Raw genomic sequence first — 8,074 nt, forward strand, 5'->3', positions numbered from 1 at the left:
CAAGAAAAAAAAATGAAGTTCAGCGCTGCACCTCGAGCCGTGGTTGCACCGAAACGCCACTGTACTGCTCGGCATGCTTTCACCGGTTCCCGAGGGTCATACGCTGCCCGGGGCTTTGTGTCGTCAACGAAGCCTGTTTGATGGCTGGCTGGAACATCAAAATCGGTCCACGGTGCCACGACTACTGTCGCGACAGCTTAATCGCAGTGGCTGAGTACGCGTGACGTAGGGAAATGAAATTCTGTCGTCCCCACTGCTACATGGGCCGATCGCCAGGCAGCGCTGAAGCGATGTTGTGATAGCGGCAGCAAGGTGGCTTTAGTAGGCTGCGCATCCGCCTTGGGCTGCACGCTGTAAAGTAAGACACCAGCTACTTCACGACTTCGGCAGTGGTTATAGAGACAACACAAGCACCTATGCAAGCAAGTCAGTCTGCAGCCTTTGAAAATCGTCATGGAGGAGAGCCACCATATTTAAGTTATTTTCCGGCTATAAGCGTAATTTAAGACCATACGTTAAACGGTAATTACATGAGGCTGTGCTCCTCGCGACGCGACGTACTATGGTGCGTGTGTGCCGCTGCCACACGCCACGAAGCGAAGAGCCTCGGCTATAGAAAAGTGCGTTTTCATTGTAGCATCCGTTGAAACTGCTTCAAAACTCAGTCGCCTCGCGTTATCAAGAATGTATGACACCACTATAGTACCCCATCACGGTTGATAAAATCAATGATGAAAATACCTCTCTGATAATGCACAAGCGCAGTGGCACTTAATATATTTTAAGGTGCTGATACTATTAATAACTGATCGAGGTATAGGCCACGTATCTTTTCACTTTCTACTATAGCCGCCGTATTGGCTGAGTGGTTATGGTGCTCATGCAGCTGCTGACCCTACAGAAGCGGGTTCGATTCTGGCCTCGGCGGTCGGATTTCGATGGATGGTAAATGCAAGGTCCGTGTGCTGTGCGATGTCAGTGCACGGTAAAGGTGGTGGAAATTCCGGCGCTCTCGACTACGGCGTCTCTCATAGCCTGTGGCGCTGTGGGACGTTAAACCCCGTAAACAAAACCAAACTGCTCTCCTATTCCAACCAGGCTTTTAGTGAGCTGTTCCTATGCATGGCTCATCATGACAGCTCCTCGTCCACCAATCTATCCGAGGCAAAGCGAGCGTTGGCAGCATGGACCTGTTCGGCAGCTCCTTCACTGAAACGGCGCTCGAAATAACATACTTCGTTCGCAGAACAACTAGATAGGAAGTTAAGTGGCCCCAAAACTTTCTGCTCTTGGCTAGTCTCGCCAGCTGCTTCCGGGCAATGGGCGCAATTTTCTGGAAGCCCAGAAAGTGAGCGAAGCAATGATCGGCGGTGCTTACGTGGCTGCCAACCCACCTCGTTGTGGCATAGTACTGCGTGTCGCCGCTAATTATCGTCTCATGTGGTTAGCGTTTCACGGTCATGCTGCAGGCATTAAGAGGCACCTCACTAGTCAGCCTTTATCTCAACATTCGTGTATATCTGTTGTTCTTGTGTGTTGTTGAATTTTAAGCATGGCAAACTGAGGCAGCACAAGTTTCTACTGAACTGCGAATAGATAGTGCTCGTGAAAATAAATTTATTTCGATATTTTACAGAATTTTTTACGCGGTGAACATACGCCTCGATCACAACTTTTTATTTCTGATCTCAGATTGTGACCTTCCTCCATGTTAGCTAGGACCACGAAGGTGTCATAGCACCATGTATACCAAAGGGCGAACACATTGTGAAATTCGAAAATCTCCCAGTAGGAGACCGCCGCCTTTTGGCATTTCGGCCTAAGAAAGCAGAAGATGTTGTAAACGTATGTACTCACCACTATAAAATTTATGTGAAAAAGTACACAACGTGCCTGGCGTCGAAGTGGTGTTGCAACCCATTTTTTTAACACGTGAAGAAACGCCGCGGGCAGAGATTAGTCAACAATGGCAGTTGCGAGCATTCACCCTTCGTTGTGCCTTATTCCAGGGGATAGGACCTGCCACCGAGAATGTTAAAGGGGCTTTGAAAGGGGCTCTAATGAAGTGGCGGTATGCCTGGGACGTTAGAGCAAGCCGCTTCACGAGTATTGTTCAGAAAGAATTTTTTATTGCGCTTTGTAGAAGCTGAGTTATCTGTAGTCAAAATTTGAATTTCAGCTTCTTCGCGCCTTTCCTTGTTTGTTGTTGTTAGCGGCTATTTGTTAATAAAATAACAATGGAAGGAAAATATGTTGCTAGCCGCGGCATCTGCCTTCGGAACCTGAAGCACCTGAGCTGCGACTAGCGGGAATAAGAGGACAGGGAGAGGGAAAGAAAGGGGGGAGCGATAGAAAGTGCCGCGCGTTTTTTCGCTAGTGTGTTCGTACCTTTGCGGAATACAAAAGACGGCAACTTTTGACCCCCCCCCCCCCCCCTCACGCCCAAGAGTGGAGAGCACACAAATCACAGTGACCCTGAAGTGATCGATGAATATGTAAATAAATGCATCAGGAGCCAGCAGCCGTCGGCGGACGCCCTCTTAACAGAAAACGCGCACGAAAGGTTCGAGTGGTGCACCCCAAACAGAAAGCCAGGAGCATTCAGAGGAGCGTCTGAAAAAAAAAATGTATTCGTACCTTGGCCTCTCAGGCACATCGGCATCTCCGACTGAAATTCGTGCTGACCTTACCTTGAGTGATTACGCATAACTGATGCAAGATCTCAAAGAAAAAAATTTGTGCAAGAAAAGCAGCGAGAAGGATACAAATTTTTACTTTCGCACCTGGTCCAGAGAAAATTCCCGGTCCAGAGAAAAATTTATGAAGTTTTTTGGTTCCTCACAGCGACAAGCAAGCGCTGCTTTGAGAATCAGGTCAACGAGAGGAGTATTTACAGCACGCTCAAGAAACATGGGCCGCCATATCAGTGAGCAGATTGAAAGTTTAGACAGAAAATTCTATGAAGATTATGGATATTCGTATTGCTCTCTTGGCAAGAAGGACATCATACGTGGTCGGCAGAAGTGCCCCAAGTAGCACACAAGTGGGGGCTGTAGTGGGTCCCACATGACGAAGTGGGGCTGGGGCAACCGCTAGACCACCTATCTGTGCCCCCTGTGGGAAATGAGTGGGCCAGCCCAAATTGAGCTTGCCTCCCAACAAACATTAAACCTCCTCAAAATCTCCCAGAAAGAGCCCATCAGGACATTTGGAATCTCCCCAGGCGGTGCTCATTTTTCCTGAACACATCCCAAAAACGTCCCCGCAACTTACCGTGTTCAAAAAGTTGTGCGTCCCAGGGAAAGCCCCAAAAGGTTAATGCTCGATTTCTCGGCTCTGGCTGAATAAAATTATTTCTTCTTTTTCATGCATATTTCAGGCATCTAAGCGCACATATGTGCCAAATTTCAGGCACATGCTTACGTTGCAGGTGGTGTAATACATCTATCCACTCGCGTGAATGCATGCTGGCTCGGCCATTCGGACTTACCTGTTTACATGAAATGTGATTTAACAAGGTGAAAAGTTGGACTGGTTGGTGCATAATCTTGCGACGGGAGCAGCGCAGCAAGAGACAAAGAGAGGTGGGTCACGACAATGACTAACAACCAGATTTTTTAAATGCACATTCGTCGAATATTACCGTATTACCGAGCTGTTCATATAAATTTTGTATACTGCTACCACTACATATTGCACTAATGTAATATGCCTTGTTTGTTTGCTTTTTGCTGTTTTTGTTTTGTTTTTCATTCCAGTATTTCTGATGTATGCTTCTCTCTCTCTCTCTTTCCGCTGTGTATTTTTTCACATAAGAGCATTGTTCGTCGCTGCTAATGGGTGATGGGTGACTGGAGCTTAGTCAAGCCGCAACAAAGCGGCTTTTTCTTCAGTCACCTTTTTTTCGCTGTATTTTTCCATGCGAAAAATAAATTGATTGATTGATTGATATATACATCTCGCTCGTATAAGAAGGAAAGGAAAGAAACATGAAAAACGCATAAGATGAACACGTGGTAAAATATTAAGACATCGCACGCAGATAATCAATTTCTCTGTCACGAAGCGCTATTGAAGGCATGCAGACGCATACGTCGCTATTTTGTCGTATGTTAAAGGCTTCTTCAATCTCTCTGGTCCGTTGATCAAAATATGACATGATGACCATTGTGTTGCTAAGCTGAGAAGCACATTCATGCTCTCTGCAATGTTTTGCTAATTCACTGCTGATGACACCCTTCAGGAATCTTTCGTGCTCTCGAAGCCGTTTATTCAAACAGCGCCATGTTTGACCAATGTACGTGCGTCCGCATGACAGAGGTATTTCATAAACCCCGCTTTTCACACATTTCACATGTTTTTTCCGGTGCTTTTTCTTGTATTGATTTTTTCTTTGCTCGCTGTTGACTTTGGCGCACAGGCTTCTTAACTTGTTCGGTACTGACATGAGCACTTTTACACCAGCTCTTGCGCCTACCTTTTTGAGACTGTGGGAAATGCCATAAATGTGAGGAATGATTGCGTGCGGCTTCGTTTATTCTGATGTGGTGGTGACATATTTTCTGCCTCTTAGTGCTTGCAGAATCCTTTCTGCGACACTGGATAGCAGTTTCGTCTGGCAACCTGCTGTTTTCAGCCGACGGTTCTGGGTGCCAAAACTGCCTTGAACTTCATGTTGACAAGATCTCGTCAATGCGGCTCTCATTGCTGTTTTTTTCTACCCCTGCTTGATGACCTTGGAGTGCGCAGGTGTGTAGGGGAGCAGTCTCTTCTAGCTTCGTGGTCCATACCGCCAGCATATGTGAGCGCCTAGAAAGGTTAGCGTCAAGTCAAGAAATCGCATAACGTTGTTTTCTGGCAGTTCACTTGTTATTTCTAGTCCTAGTTCTAGTCATTTTAGTCCTTAGCAAAAGCAGCAATGAGAGCCGCATTGACGAGATCCTCTCATCATGAAGGTCAAGGGAGTTTTGACGCCCAGAACGGTCGGCTGAAAGCAGCAGGTTACCCGACGAGACTGCTATCCAGTGTCGCAGAAGGGGTTCTGCAAGCACTTAGAGGCAGGAAATACATCACAACCACATCAGAAGAAAGGAAGCCGTACGCGGTCATTCCTTACATTAACGGCATTTCCCACAGCCTCAAAAAGGTAGGCGCAAGAGCTGGTGTAAAAGTGCTCATGTCAGCACCCAACAAGTTAAGAAGCCTGTGCACCAAAGTCAACAGCGAGAAAAGAAAACACCAATGCAAGAAAAAGCACCGGAAAAAAAAACATGTGAAATGTGTGAAAAGTGGGGTTAATGAAATACCTCTATCATGCGGACGCACCTACATTGGTCAAACAGGGCGCTGTTTGAATGAACGGTTTCGAGAGTAAAAAAGATCCTTAAAGGGCGCCATCAGCAGTGAACTAGCAAAACATTGCAGAGAGCATGAATGTGACCTGCAGCTTATCATCGCAATTGTCATCACGTCATATTTTGATCAACGGACCAGGGAGATTGAAGAAGCCGTCAACATCCGACAAAGGAGCGACGTATGCTTCAGCATACCTTCTATAGGGTTTCGTGACAGTGAAATTGATTATATGCGTGCGTTGTCCTAATCTCTTACCACGTGTACATCTTACCCGTTTGTCATGATTCTGTCCTTTCCTTCTTGCACGAGCGGGATGTATATATTCTACGAACGTGCATTAAAAATTTGTTAGTCAGCGTCGATTCCCGCCTCTCTCTTCTTTGTTTCGTGCTGCGCTGCTCCCGCCACAAGAACATGAAATATGCTAGAATTTCACACACAAAGGAAATATGAATTCAAAAAGTCGCCCGATCCCGCCCATATAACAGGAAATAGCAGCGCAATACAAATGTAATTTTAGTTTATTAGATGTGCTCTTTGCATTTAAATGAATACAAACAGGAGACGCATATGTATGCACCATTTAACACACAATGTGCGTAGCATTATGGCACCAGCATATAATAATGTCCAAATTTTTCTCTAGCTCGGAGAAATCTGAAAAAATGAAGCAATAAAAACATAATACAGGCTGAAAGTTGATGCACATTAATCAATCATTCTAAAAGGTACAAAAGCATATATGCACACGCAAAAGCAAACGCATGTAAAGAGCAACCTGGGTGCCAAAAGAAAAGACGAGGTGGGCGTACGATACAGATACGCGATTTCAGGTCACGGATTTTCTGCAGGTTGAAACCTCCCTCTCGCTTCGCCTCTCGCACGAGCCTCGGAGTAAGCTTCAGCTACGTGTTATCAGAACAGGAAGAAAAAGTTAATTCTACTAGGCGAAAATAAAAAAAATGGCCATAAACCAACATACCTTGACGACGTCGCCAACGAAAACCCTGGGATGAAATAAAATGCTGCAAGAGCTGCAACTATATATATGAATTCAACGCAGCCTTCTGTCCTGCGCCTTCTCACGGCACAGCGAACGCTCAAACATACGCGTTACAACCTCGTTACACTCCCGTTTTATTTTCTTGTGACTAAGTGTGGAGATAAGACTGCTTGGAGCCGGATGGAAAGGGGGGACGTCTTGAGGTAGGAGCCCTGTCGTGCCGCACCCATGGTACAGCAGACGGCGCGTGTGGCACAATACGGCGTGGGAGGCGAGATCAAGGTGATCAAAGCACAAGTAATCCGGTGAGGTGGGTTGGGAGTCGGCGACGCGAACACAACAAAAACTATCCCGCTGCGACAAGACGGCAATGTAGGTAGAGCAGGTTAATCCATGGGCACTCGCAGCAAGAGTGTGGTGGGCCTCCGAAGATCTCTCCCGCCTATGACCGCAGTGGACGGTCACGCTGCTACCAACAACACGCCACAGTCGTCGGAGGCGCTGAGGAATGCAAAGTGCGCGCTAGGAGTCGCCCATTGCCTTGAAATCCGCTGCCGCGAACGGCACCTGGAAGAGCGCCATTATGGTGTACGGCCGTGAAGCTGCGTAAAGGACTTGCGATGCGCCGCGCGCCGCTGCATCAGTTCCAAAAAGAATTATGGGGGCACACCGAGGTGCGCGGGAAAGCTGCCACGAATCCCTAGGTACGAAGTTCACGACATCCCAGTGATGAGAGCAAGAGCTGCCGTGCGCTGGGGTTTGCGCGCGAGCGGCTAGGGGCTGCGCAAAATACGTGTGCGCAAGATGGCTTCCGTCCAGCGAAGAAGCCGGGCGAGCGAAGGGAGGAAATTACTGCGCCTCTGCTAGACAGTGGCGCAATTAGGACTGCTGATAGCTGTAGATGCCTGCAGGGACCGCCGCACCGTGCTGAAGTTGGAAACACTGTAGAAGACGGGCACGTTGGTGACCGCCGCTTCCGGCGGCTCGATGAAAAGGCAGACCGCCGTCGCCTGCCTGCCTGCAGCATGGAGCCGACGGCCCACGAGAGAGAGATGCGGGGTTAACTGCGCTTCCTTCGGCTGTTCGAACGAAACTGTTTGATCTCTCAAAACGGCAAGTGCAAGAGCAAAACCTTCTCTCCCCGCAGCTTTTGGCGTGAGGGAGAGAGAAAAGAGAGCGAGGAGTCAATTTGTATTTTTTATTGAAAAGCATTGGTCCCAAAAACGTTCTCCCCAGTTACCTTTCTGGGACAAAAATTCTATGATTTGCTTTTGTTTCTGCTTAACACCGTCGAAAAACGTTTCTAGACCAGTAGTGGGCACACTGCCCTTAGAGCACGTGTGCGGCGTCGCAGGTGTTCCTTTGTTGTTAAAAGGCGGGTGGTGTCTAGTTCTATGGTGAAGTCTGTGGCTGAGAATATTCGAGTGTGACATTTGGCATAGCAGCTGAAAGACAATAACAATTGCAGGGGAATTGAAACCTGGAATGGTTCCCTGCCTGCACTGTTATCCATCTCGTGAAGAAAGCTGACAGATGGGGAGAAGTTCCACTTCTACTACGGCCCCAGATGACCGCTGATGTGAGCCTCTGTATCATACCTTTAAAAACAGAAAAAGATAAGACTCTGGAAGAAAGCATAAGAAGCCCTCGGTAAAACACTTCCGTAGTGGTGTAAGAAATTCCGCTTCCTTGCAACAGCATGTACAAATTATACAG

This window comes from Amblyomma americanum, chromosome 4, assembly GCF_052857255.1.
Source record: "Amblyomma americanum isolate KBUSLIRL-KWMA chromosome 4, ASM5285725v1, whole genome shotgun sequence".
NCBI classification, from domain to species: domain Eukaryota; kingdom Metazoa; phylum Arthropoda; class Arachnida; order Ixodida; family Ixodidae; genus Amblyomma; species Amblyomma americanum.